The sequence below is a fragment of the Colias croceus genome, chromosome 5 (genome assembly GCF_905220415.1).
Source record: "Colias croceus chromosome 5, ilColCroc2.1".
In the NCBI taxonomy this organism is placed as follows: domain Eukaryota; kingdom Metazoa; phylum Arthropoda; class Insecta; order Lepidoptera; family Pieridae; genus Colias; species Colias croceus.
In genome coordinates, this window is record NC_059541.1 from 5,930,292 (window position 1) to 5,944,783 (window position 14,492).

At 33.2% G+C, this 14,492-nt stretch overlaps 1 protein-coding gene across 3 annotated transcripts in view; it reads right to left on the minus strand.

Annotated features, from left to right (window-relative positions):
- The window catches only part of LOC123691822 (teneurin-a), an 83,232-nt gene that overhangs the window by 41,020 nt on the left and 27,720 nt on the right, over positions 1–14,492 (minus strand). The window contains exon 1 of one of the 3 annotated variants that reach the window (XM_045636393.1): positions 7,185–7,201. The exons of 1 other annotated variant lie outside the window; for it this stretch is intronic. The gene's annotated coding sequence lies outside the window, so the exon portion shown is untranslated. Of the gene's footprint in view, positions 1–7,070; positions 7,202–14,492 lie in introns of those variants that run through there. One more of the 3 variants, XM_045636392.1, reaches the window with a different exon arrangement.

Sequence of the window (14,492 nt, forward strand, 5' to 3'; positions counted from 1 at the left end):
ATTCGATGTGTGCACTGTTACATGTCATGAGTATGAGTATAGAACAGAACATCTTTCATGTAACGTAATGATGGGAGTAATTGTGAACGCTTATGGCGTGGAGCTAATTGAAAATTATTCAAATTGAGCCTCAGCGTTGTTTATTGGTTATGGGTGAGTATAATATGTATTTGTAATTACGTCTTAGCTTTTTGTTATGAATATATTTGTTTGTTTATGAAGATTATTAAAATATCATAATGACGAACTCTACATTTTTTTCTGAAACAGCATTTCAAGTTTATTTTTATTTTAGACTAGCTTTTACCCGCGGCTTCGCTCGCGTTAAGAAGTATTAATATTAATTAGGTATATTTTTTGCGGCTTTGGTACATTTTTTAAGCGTATGTAAAAACTTAGGGCCTACAAAACTACAAAACTTTAATCACATAGTTTATCCCCTTAGAGGTGGAATTTGACAAAATTCTTACTTAGGGAATGCCTACGTCATAGTAGCTTTATGCATGCAAAGTCTAAGCCCGATCGGTATAAAATTGACATAGTTTCATACAAACTTTCATCCCTTATTTAATCCCCTTGGGGGTAGAATTGATCCAAATCCTTTCTTAGGGGATACCTACCTGCATGCCAAATTTCAGCCCGATACGTCCAGTGGTTTGGGCTGTGCGTTGATAGATCACTATATCAGTCACCTTTGAGTTTTATATATATAGATTACTGACTGAAACCGCAGGGCAAAGCTAGGGTATGAATTTTCGAAAATCTTTTCTTACCGGACGCCTACGTGTCATATGATCTATCTACATGCCCAATTTCATGCAAATACATCCAAGGAATAAAAAGTTTCATACAAACTTCTATTGCCTATTTTACCCCTTTAGGGGACGAATTTCCTAAAATCCTTTCTTAGGGGACGCCTACGTTATGACATCTATCTGCATGCCAAATTTCAGCCCGATACGTCCAGTGGTTTGGGCTGTGCGTTGATAGATCACTATATCAGTCACCTTTGAGTTTTATATATTATATAGATGCTCCAAACTATATAAAAAATATAGCAGAGGTAAATATAGAGCTAAACTTGTTTAATAAAATAGTTTTTTCATTCTTTAGCGTTAAAATGTAAACGAGAAGAGAAGTAATTTACGTCGTATCAAATGTATTATAAATAAGTTTATTATAGCCAGTAAACAATTCAAGCTCAATTGCCAGCTTGTTGTACGAACAATGCTGCACAATAACACTGCAGCAATTAATACTGTACTGTTTACATTTTAAGATCCATGAACTTTGTAAGAGACGAGCAATGAAAACGTTGCTCTCAGTATTTACGCTATTATTAAAATAATTTCTTTGTAACAAATTAATCATTTTGACCCAAATAAATTTCGACATCCGTCGCTGCTGTTGCTCCGCTACAAAAAATTACCCAGCTATTTTAATTGGCGTAAAGGTTTGGAGTTTCGTCTCGTAAAAATGTCAATGACTATCTTCACACGTGACATCTGCGGTTCCTTTACCATATTAGGGGCATTTAAAAATAAATTTGTTGTGGAAGTTAGACTCGTACTTGTTGGTATTATCTATAATTGTTAAGACAGCCCTAAATTGTTCAATAAATATGAAATTAAATTTCAAGAAGATAATTAATATCTTTAAACAGATTTTAATGAAATAGAGTGAGTCATTAGAAACACGTGTCGTTCAGATCAAAATTCGATTAATTGAAGTAATTTCTTGTGTTCGAAAAGCGACGCTAGACACCCTTCGTTTGCTAGATCGAGTATGTGTATGTAGTGCACGTTCTATAAAAAAAGACGATATTGATTCCGTGACGAGGCGAGCGCGGGCTGTGGGAAACGATTCCTGTCTGCTTAATAGATGCCCTGAGGAGTCGAGCACTTCAACACACTTTGTTCAGACAATGAACGCTTTACAAAAAACATACAGGCGTGACTGAGGGATTGACGTTATGATCCATATTTTAATAGTCTTACTGTGCTTGCTATTGATTTATATTGATGGTCGCTTTGGACAAATTAGAATAATTATCCATATAAACAAACCCATAAATAAAAAATTAAATAGTTTTTATTTTACGAAGCTTTAGGCAAACTGAACATATTTTATAATAAAATTACCGTTAAGTACTACAAGTGCAAAGTGCGCTGTATGATTTCTATTTGTAAGTGTAATTAACGAGTTAAGGGCACGGAACGAGCACTTTATTCCTAGTTCAGACGGTCGGAGGCTGGCCGGCCGCAGGACTCGGCCGCATTCTCGACGGGTAATTACGTACTCCCGTTCCCAAGCTCCTGCTCTAACATTTTATGCCTCATTTCGGAGTATGTGATTTGCTGCACACATTATTTAATGTAATTGTCGTGGGAGAAAAATATATTCGCGTGCGAATTATTTTTTTGATAAAAGCTTCAAGCTTCAAGCTTTTCAGCGTTTTTCGTCTTGTACTGTGGCTTAATTAGTTTAACGCTTTGTGTTAGTTAATTTTTTTTCATTTTAAACTTATTATTTTCCTTGAAGGCAAAAGGAAATGACGTAAAATCACAAATTTCCCATACTTCTTATTCCTCTGTTAAAAATTGCTATATGAATCGCTACAAGGGACAAAATTGACTATAAAGTAAATTGGTTTCTAATTTGACATATGATGGGTTTTATAAGAAGAGATCAAAAGCGATGCGAGCTCCATGACATCCGACAGAGGCGGACGTCGTTGTTTTGAAAGGGGCCGCGTGCGACGAAGATCATACTTCGTTTTTCTTAAAACATTTCGCGGACTCCGCAAAATGCTCCGAGATAAAAGCACTCAACGTACTTCACTTTGAGAGTTTTTATTTGAGTCACCATTCAACGACATTAAACGGTTAATTTGTCATTAGTCCTGCATTTGACACCAAATGAACTTTTGTCTTACGAGTTACGACGTGAGTGATAGCTTCTGATAATGGATCTACTAGAATGTTATTAGTAATTTTATAGTTATAGTATTTTCATGGTATAAGATTTGTAATTTATAAGTAGGTACTTGATCGATTTATATTTTATAGTTGGTTCTCAATATTTGATCACAGTTGAAGGTTATAAGAGTAATGATTATTACTTTATTTTAAGCTCTAGTTTCTTTAAGTAATGGTTTCCATAAGTGAAAATTAAAACACGAAATTTTGAAGAATCTAAGTAAACTCCAACTCAAACATTATTTCCAAAAAGTGTAACAAATAAATTTAAATGTAATTAACGTCATTTGAAATTTGTGTAATTTATGGTACGTATCCTCTGACCATAGCAAGTAAAAATCAGACATCAATTTCAAATGTGTCATTATTAAAGTAGTAAAAGCTGTTTGAAGTTGACTTTGTATTAAAGTTGATTGTCGCAGTGTCATTAATGATTACCGCATGGGAATTGTTTCTAGTACATAATTTCGGGAAGGTAGGGGCGAGCCCGGAAATTGTCCTCTTGTCGGACCACCGTCACATTAGCCGAGGACATTAGGCCAGCGCTGGCAAACAATATGTCCGTATTCATTCGTGACACGTGACGTCACCTACGAATATAAAAACAAAGGGGCAAATGATAGTGAAGGAATTCCCATCAAGCTTTTACCGCACCAATACAAATGGAAAAACAGTTTATCATTAAATTTAATTGATTTTAACCGCAGCTTTTAAAGGATTTATTCTGGTCGCAGTGTTCTTTATTTGGGCAAATTAAAAAACAATATGGTGGTTGGATGGTCATGGACCATGGTTCATATGTTTATAATGATTCATTTGATATTTTCGTATTTTATTTCTGTCACTTCTTGTAAATATAGGCAGAAGAATATTTTTTGTTTTCTTTAGAAAAGTAAGTACTTACTCTTTTTTTGAAGACCTTACAATATTAGGTTTAAGCCATTTTTACACTCGGTACAAATCAAGTATCTTGAAGTAAAAAAATGTAATATATTATGCACTTGATCTGTCAGCGTCCACTTGACGTTGCAATATTCCGTCCAACAAACCGATAATCACAGGCGTGTGAACGCGCAGCTCTCGAAGCGAGCTCCATCATGTCACGGTAAAGTATTAGTGGAGCCATTAACTATCGACGAATTTTCCACCAATTTAGTTTGAGCATATAATTGCGGGAATTAGTCGAAGTTAATTGACGTCGGGTCCGGGTTCAAGTTGCCGTTAATGTATCGCAAACAGGTTCTTGTTTACGTTACGGACTAAACGCATAGCGTTTGGTTGTTGAATAAATTATCTAGCCGGTGACTAATTAAATTATGTTTCGCAGTTACCTGGACATTAAATTATCTGATAGCTAACTGGCAATGTTTCAGCCCAAAACAACGTTCATTGTCAGCTCGGGAAAACAACACTGTCCTATTTTCAAATAAATTATGTCTTTATTTGTGCTTCTTTTTGGTAGTAGATTTGAAATAGGTATTATTTTTAAATTAAATTATCATTACTTGTTCATAAAACAATATTTAGAAAGTTTTAACGATGCGTGTGTAATAAATAATTATGTTCATATTTTCATTAAATAGAAAAAGTTTCATTAACAACACTGCACCTATGAAATTGACAAAAAACACGTAGCTAGATTTATATATGTATACCTAGTTGTATATTTTATATTTATTAAACGTTCTATAAAGTTAGTGAGAATATTGAATATAATTTAGTATTGGCAATAAGCAAAAAGCGTTGTAGAATTTCTAGTCGTAATTCATTGCAGCGTCAGGCGATGAAACTAGATTATTTTAATGCAAACTCAAACTATTTCTGAGCAATGGTTCTCACAGGAAATAGCAAATAATTCAAATGGTGCTAAGTTTCTATGTTTATGTTTGTGTCAAGTAAATGCATTAGAAATTAATTTGTAACTAGTTGCAATGTATTTTACAACGAACGCTTTGTATTATTTCCTACTATACAAATAATGGCAATGACATATTTTATATTTCGCCATCTATTTAAAAGTACATATAATCAAAAGTTTTTGCCTATTATTTATTTGAAAATGATTAAGGAATCTTAGTGATAAGAAATGCTAAACTTCATTAATCTATGTGGTATGCTGATAACTTTAACGGATGAAAATGAAAAGTCTTCTTTTAATAATTTTTCATCCGTTAAAATTTTTTCAATAAAAAACAATATTAAAAGTTAAAAAGTGAGGCACAAAACTCATCTAACCACCTCTAGATTTATCCGGCAACTATGGAACATAAACATAGTTTCGTTTAGGTCCATTATCTTTTTCGTGAAAGTCGTAAAAAGAGCATCCTTTCCGTACTTTATGTTTCCGCAGACCTTTAAATAGCTTTTTAGTGTTACATTGCTTTTATTTACCATAATAGGGCATAACATTACAGGCATCATTATGGTGTATAGTAAGTTTAAATCTTTTATTATTGTTACATGATAGTATGGTTGTTAAAGACTAAAGTTTTTTTTTAATAGTCTTACTTGTTGCAATTTATTTTCATGTTTTATTGCTTTTAAAATAATTAATTGAAATTTATCCTCAAAACCTCAGAATGAATGATGCAAGTTTATAATATGCAATTAATTATTATTTATTTTATTGATGAAGATACAAAGATAACCCTAAAAGTATTTAATTGAACGAAAACAACGTGTATGAATTTTGTCTATTCTATCTTCTAGATCCTAGTATTTCCATATTAGCAATGTTAAGTATTATGTATACTATAGTGCCAACATGAAATTGTCAATTTTAAAATATAAAAACAGTTTTAACGTCGTTTTAACATTCATAGAGCTAGTTTTGAACGAACGATTTTGAATAATAACAATATAGAGCTTCTGAATTATTTATCTCTACATAACTCAATAAAGAATTCGTTTGTACTTTTAATACTTATCTTACCTACTAAAAACAAATAAAAATCATAGAAACAAACATCCTTAATTGAGATAAGATTTATAAATTCAATCATAAATGTAAGAAATAATTTTTTACTTCTTTACTTTAAAATAATCATTCTATCATATACCAGAAAGGTAAGCTGACAAAAAATGTAAGTATATATTAACGTATAATCGTCAGATACGAATTTTGATCGATTAATAATGCTACAGATTTTATCTGTTCGATTAATCTTGAGAAATTCTCTTATAAATTTCCCGAAGCAATAATAATTTGGTTCTAAGCACGTGTTATACGGGATTACAAAAAGAAACAGCCCACGGACGGGCGATTAGAATATCTAAGAGCACGATCAAAAATCAACCCGTTGGAACATTCCTCACTTGTTTTTTTAACCTTAACAACAATTTCGTGTAATAGGTTGATGTTTTTCAATGTTAATTAGTCATTAAATCGCAAATTCTACTGCTTTATGATTCCATTGTGACTACATTAATTTCGTTTCGTACTTAATGGATTCTGTGAGTTAATTTTTAAGTAAATTATGGATATGCATAAACTATATTAATCTAATAAAAAGATGATTGAAACCAAGAAGGTTATAGTGTACAGCCAAATTTAGTTTGGGTACGGTATGCCGATGACGTAACCCAATGTTTTAAACAGATTATTATCTTAATTATTACATTTTTGATAAAATATGCATTTATATTGAATTCTTTGTATAAAATTGGAATATATGAATCTTGCAACTAATTTTGTAATTTTAAAATAATATAAAATACATAATTCCGCTTGTCCTTGTGTAAACATAAAAACATGGCTAAACATGTTCATTTCAATATTTTTGTTTATTTGTTTTTCATTTTATGTTTGAAGTATAAAGATGTGTAAATACACGTCATCTGACAAATAACATTAGAGTCATTCATGCAAAAATTGGGTCAGTTATTAGGTCAAAACTCACGCCATGCCGATACGTCAATTTGTCCCGCAAACACGGCATATATACACAGTTCAGTCACGACATAGAGGTGTATTATTAGAGCGCACATTTAGGAAAACAATAAACACCGAAAGCGATAAAAAACAAATTAAAGTCGGACACACGATTAGGGTGTAAGCACCTATATTGTATTGCTAGGTATCACGCTAGCTACCTGGCAATGCAAAGCTTAGGTGTTAAGGCGTCCGTGGCGGGTCGTAAGGGCGGAGGTCGACACCGTATCGGTCAGTGACCGCGCAGCGCGACGAGCACCAAGTGAACCTCTCACCGTCGGAGGTGTTGTGCAGAGTGACCGTGCGGGCACAGCGGAAACACGCGCGGACCGATCGCCCTCCGCAGGCGATTTGATGCCCTCCTCGCGACGCCATTGCGCGCGCATTCTGTGCGACCAGATAATGCCGCCCTATCTCATGTCGAGATTCTACGATCTTGGATCGCGGTCACCCTTCATTGTAACAGCTTTTGCGAATTATCTGAGGGTTCATTTCTGTAATTTGTTTTTACTAGAACGAATACAGTAACCTAAAGTAGATTTTTCTTATGTTTTACAAAATAACGTTTTTCTATATAGCATTATAAGAAATATGAAAGAACGATACTTTGCGAGGTTGTTATTAATTATTGTTTAATAAAATACTTTCATCGACATGGAACATCACTAAGGAGATTATAATTGGAGCATGCGTGGTGCGAGGGTTGTAGGGGGTAGGAGGATGGTCGCGGGGGTGCGGGAGGCGGGTGCCGGGGGAAGGCGCGTGTCACCCGCGGCGGTGCGGTGGCGCGACGCTACGCCGACGTGATCTTGACACCACGTATGCAAAGCCTATGCTGTATTACTGCCCTAAAACTCATTCTAAGCAATAAATTAACAGCTTCAATTACTTCAATTTTCGAACATTGACAACATAATAAGAATTGTTTTAAACGTAATGAGATCGTCATTTAATATTAAGGTCGACTGTGTAATTAATATGATTGTTTCCATTCACAATTGTGTTCTAAATTTGTAACAGCAAGCATAAATTAATTTATATCATTTCATTATTTGTCGACCTTGACATCTTTTTTCTGATTTTCTTTTCTTCCATAAGGAGAATAAATGGCACAAACGTGCCCGGTCCAAGCAAAAGCGACCTTGTGGAATAAAGCAGAGAAAAATATTTTCAGAAAGCTCCTAAAGAAATGTAGTTTACAATGTACAAGAGCAGATCTTTCAAACGAAAAGGTATATTGTTTGTCAAAATCGGTGAATCATTGAATGTTTAAGGTCATTTAGTTTACAAATTAATACAGCTTTATTCGACAGTTTGACGACCGACTCGTTTATGATCGGTCCAATATTATGCATATTTTAATAAACATTCCCTAATTTTCATATTCCCCATAGCCCTCGGCTATTGTTGCGTGGGAGATACCGCCGTTATTTGCATTTTATATACATTTCAATAAATTTGAAGATGTTATATAACAATATGTTATCAATTTATTATAGCGCGTTTAAAATTCCTTCAAATTGAATTTTGTGATTGTAAAGATATATGAATTATCGACGAATTATGTTTTTTGTGTGAAAGCGAAATTTATATTTGATTGCTTGGTTTCTTTCGAAGAATCTGGGATTAATAATTTAAATAAAAAATATGGTAAAATATAAAACTAGGTAATAAAATAACACTTACTATCAACTACTACTTACTATACAATAGGTACTATCTACTTATTAGTTACAAGCTGTTCCCCGCGGTTTTACCCGCATTGCTCCGGTCCTGTTGGTCTGAGCGTGATGATATATAGGGCCTTCCTCGATAAATGGGCTATCTAACACCGAAAGAATTTTTCAAATCGGACCAGTAGTTCCCGAGATTAGCGCGTTCAAACAAACAAACAAACAAACAAACTCTTCAGCTTTATAATATTAGTATAGATTTACTAGAGTTTTTTTGCAGGAACAATCCCTAGTAAGTCTAGATTATCTTATTTGTTGTATTTTATTTATCTGTTATTTAAAAAAGTTTAACTTGGTGATTATTATGAATATGAATTAAATATTAGACGCTTATTACCGATATTTAATAAAAAAATATTTTTATTTAACCCGCAAACATTCTCGTGTTACATACTATACTCTACATACTCTACAATATACGACTGTATTTTATTTGAGGGCATCATTTATTTGAATAGTAAATTTTAGCCAAATCGGTCAAGTAGTTTCGTCGTTTTGACGCAACCCTTCAAGAGCTTTGTAGTCCACATTCATATAAAAAAAATATTGTCACAAACTTCTGAAAATATTAACCAATAAGTACTAAGGATTATAAATAATTATTTCGAATTAGTCATCCCTCAATCGTAAAGAGGTGAAGACTAATTTTAAAAGCCAATTATTAAATTTATGAAAATAAACTCTAACAAAATAATGATAGGAAAATATTATGTATTCTTGTGATCATTTGTCTAAAACCGACGCAATTAAAAAGGAAGTATATGTATCGAGATCATCAATATTACTGCTATTATAATTATTTATAGACATAATTTTGGTAAAAATATGTTATGTTACAGTTACGCAATCAAAATCATTAAAGATAGTGTAGATAAGATGTTGAATTTACATAATGACATAATTTAGATGTTGTCATTCAAGACGATTAGAATAATGAGTTAGTATATTTCATTCTTGTCCGGAATCAGATTGTTTTAAATGTATTTTAAATTGTTTGATTCGGTTTTGAATCCAAGAACTACATGTCAAAGGGTAATTTAAAATGAAAAAAGTTTAACTGGCCATGATGAGCTTTTATAAAACTTAAGGAAAACTGTTTTTAATGCCATTATTATGTATCGTAATAGTATGTAAATTTACACAAGTTTAAATAATATTTTGAGTTAATCGGAATAGGTACATGGGAAAGCCTGAATCATTAAGATTAAAAAATGATACAATGATTGTATCGTGTACGTATGGTTGTGTGGTTAGCTTTATGAGTGGCGAGTCTCGAAGAGCTTAAAGACCAAGCAAAGCGAGCGTACAGACGGGCGGGACGTGGGCACAAAATCCTCCGCGCGTGACTTTGCTTCACGCGCCATCGACTTTTTGGTATGTAACCTCCTTGTACAAGACTTGTTCGTATACTTAAATTCCATAAACGCGGGCACTTTCAACGTGAATCGCGAGTATGTGAAACGTGAAGCGAGATACGACTGTACCGGCTTTTGTTTATCGTTTTAAAAGTCAACACAAGGTTCAAGTGTTACGTATTTACGTCCCTTTACTTTTGATTTGTAAACGTTGAATACAAAGCCTTAACAAAACGAGTTTATTTTTTATTTCATGCTGTCGAGATAAAACACAGAGGGTTTTCTCTGTTGCGTGAACTTCAGTCCATCTTAGCTAAAACATCCTTTTTTACATTATCATGAGTTGTATTGCTTTATCTGAGCATTAAAGCCCCTTTTATGACAGAGACAATGCAACTGTTCTTGGTTAAAGCATGAAACATTATTTTAATTTAACTAATTGGTGTAGCCTGCGTAACTATAACTGTAATGTTCGTATCAAGTTTATTTTGATATCTGGTTGTTTTACAGGGTAGGACCCACTCGCCGACCACCCCGCGTCTTGCCTCCCCCTGCTCTAGCTAAAGGGTTTTGTTTTCTTTATAAACAACCGTGAAGGTGCTGTTAACGACTCCACGAACAAATACGAAATTCGATCCTCTATTACGCATACAAATAGCTCCCCTATACCCGCCGCCGTACCGCAAGTATTGTCTTCGTTTCGATCTGATCGCCTCCGTATTTATTCGAAAACTTCACTGACTATTGTGTTTACTAATCTACTTCAACCGACGCGTACTTATGACAGCTATCTAACAAGTAATTTTGTTTTCGTGTAGATTGAATTTGTTATATTTTAAGCCTCTTAGCGTAATCGAATTGACAGAAACATGAATAAGGTGCAGAGGATTAAAAATTTGGGGTCATTGTTATTTTAATATCTTTATGAATAATAATAATTATATACATTCTGAGGCAGCCTTTGTTTCCTTTATTTGTAACAACATTGTTCATGGAATTGATCACTTTTTCACGTTTTCTTTCTTATTGCAACAGTTTTAGTCCTTTTTCCTGGTTGGAGTAAATGTTTCTTCGTATTTGATATAAATTTATTCTAAAATCTTGTATTTGTCGGATAAGCAACAGTTGTACAGTTGAAATAGAGCTTTAGCTGGTCGTTAATATTTTTTTCAACCTGAAAGTATTAAAAAATTCCATTCAAAACAATATTAGTCGTTTTATCGGGGAATTTAATCATTTCGAAAACAAAAGAAAACAAAATGGACGATCGATGGAACCACGACCGAAGCGTCTCTATTGACAGTGCATGACGTCGCATAAAAGCAATCCATGAACGATGTTTGTCACTGACGCTTGCACACGAGGGTATACCTACTGTCCGATTACAAGATAATCACCATGAAATACACTTACTTATTATGTAAATGTCGTTGAACTCGTTTGATATTTTTTACCGTCTGGCTAGTCGTTTTAAATGTTTGTAGTAATATGTAGGTGTATGTAGAGTTTATATAGTACCTAGACTAAGGACTTTTATTTCAGATTGTAATATTTTTTTAATGAAGTACTTTTGTGTGTTTGGCTCTAACTAATTTATTAATATCTAAGTCTACGGATTCTTTTACGATATAATTGAATTAACTTCTAACACAGTATAGCCTCTATTATACCTGTAGTTTAATTAAATTTCATCGGCATTAATTTCATTGCCCATTAAGAAATGCTATAAAAGCAAACAAACAATTTAAAAACATTTCTTAAAATCAGGGTATTTTGTCGTTTTAATCTGGAGTTGGTAAACTTCGCTTGAATAAACACAGCATGTGTGAACAAAACTAAGTTCGACAAGGGAGAGATGTTGACGAATTTCTTATGCATTATTCCCCAGTCATCGTGAAACTCTAGTATGTTGCGAGAACACAGGTGTAAAATATATTCACACGTATTCTAAGCGAATTTTACACTGTGCCGCTGTTCCAAGGAGAAAGATTTAGTGACGGCAGATAAATATCGATACCGATCATGATAGAACATTATCAAAACTCTGTCAAAGCTATAGATAAACTGAGAAGAGTAGTGGGTTTTTGATAATACCAGATATCATCAACGAGAAGTTGTTAGAAGTTTTTGTACTATCGTTTTCATCTTTCATTGTTTTAAGAACGTGCTATAAATTAATATTTTGATTTTATTTTTTGTTATGTAATTCGACAGAGTATCTGGCAGTACATAAATGATATTGAACTTAGGTTAAACAGAAAATAAAACGGGTACTTTGTAATAAATAAAGTTTTACAGCTTTTTTGTGTATAAAACACAATTGCGTTCAGTTATTCTCGTGTACAGTAGCGTCTCGTGTAACATAAAAGCAATCGATGTCGTAAAAAACGATTCAAAGCTCGAATTTCAACAGATCTTAAATCCTATTGAATACACAGTAAAAAAGTAGACGGCTTTTTTGTAAGCCGATATTTTGTTAATCGGCCAAATATTATACTTTTTACAAGCCAGCCTCATTCAAGGGATTTACTTTATTTGTGAATTTTTGCGAAGAGTATTAATACATTTTGAAACTAAAATCTATTAAAGTATATTATTTACAATAACTAGAACTTATATATGTTTTAATATTTGTTAATATTTGGTTCAAATTCATTAATAAATACTGGATTTATGTACGGTAGAGTTCAAAGGTTATACCCGTCTAATGTTATTAATTTATGTATATCTCTACAAATTTGTTATTTTGAATATACGGAGCAATCTTAGTCACAGAAATGAATAGTATGTTATATTATGATTGTGGAAGTAAATTTAAAGTGTGGTATCATTGAATCAAATGAAAAGGACGCACAGGCTATATTAAGTTCAATTCAGGCGCAGCAAACGAAATAAGCATACGTTGGCGTACGATTTATGAGGCAACGGACTATTGTGCCGACACTGATTACCTTTTATGGAGATTTGGCGTCTAACACGCCCTACATACTACGTTTACGTATACCAACGGGTTGTATGGACGTAAAACTTTTATGCCTCTACCGCGTTTTACAGCGGACCTTTTATTATTTAGTGAAAGGAGCGACGGTGATGTCATAAATCTCCGCTCCTGCGTGAACTTTCGCCTCTTATCTCGGTAAAGAAATTATGGAACTTTCTGCCTTCTTCTAGACAAAGTGTTTAGCTTTTCGAAATCACGGGTCACTGAAAGCTTTTCACAAATTAATGAGATTTTTTCACCCTGTCAATGTCATTTTCTAGTAAGATAAGCTTGTTTTTATTTTTTATATAAGTATATTTTATAAGTTATGAATAAAATGAAGTTTTACAATGTAATTCATGCTATTTTATCGAGAACTGCACTATAAAGGCAAGGGACAACCCATTACAATACCGTAATGACTCTGATTAGGCTGAAAGCCCCTCTAACCAGTTAGATATTGATGAACCTTCATATTAAATTTCAAATTACCCAGTGGACGTTATAATGTTATTGTTTATCAGTATAATAATAGGTCGAATATAATTTTATTACAAAACCCCTATTCAATTGTTATAAAGTAAATTAAAACAATGATTCAACTCAAATTACAATAGACTATAATAAAGAGTAGTAATAAACAAGTGATAACTGCGTTAAAAACAACCGACTTCAAACTTGCACTTGCAAAATTTACAAATACCTACAGACAAAAATGCTCATAAAATAAAAACTACTGGGCCTATCCGAATAAAATTTTTATGGGACCAATTCGACACCATCCCGCATCGAACAAAAAAAGAATCACGTAAATCGGTTCAGAAACCTCGGAGTAATCGGTGTACATACATAAAAAAAAAAAAAAAAAACCGGCCGAATTGATAACCTCCTCCTTTTTTTTGAAGTCGGTTAAAAAATGCGCAAATGTTAATGCCCCAAGGTTCCCACCAATTGAAAAATGTTCGCCTTAAATGGCAGTCTCAGTGGCCTTAAAAACGAAACTAATCAAAAAACTTTTCTATGATTATTATTTAACTTTGTAAATCAATTCGCAAAACCATGTTTGACTATTTTAAGATTATAATATTATATCCTTCCAAGAAGGAGATATTATGTTCGGATTTTAACCCTTTCTTTGATCGCCTTAAGGTCAGTCCTTACCTTAACTACTTAGCATCATTTGTTGTCTGTAATATCTATTTCTGTCCATAATCATTTAAAAGTAAAAAATAATTATAATTATCACAATTAAATTTTACAGTAAAGAGTATTAAATTTCCTTCATAGTCTTCATAATTATCTGGGGGCACGGTAGTGCCCCCGCCAAGACGAGCCAAGCGAAAACGAAGCGCACGGGCACTACCTACCTTTTCTCAAAGCGCTTCGACGTTTTTTTGAACCCTCATAACTTGGGTTTTGATTATGCTAGATCAACAAAATTTTCGGGATATATTGTCAATAGCGGACTTATTGAACATATTAAGTTTTAATTACATTAGCTTTTATACTTCAGAT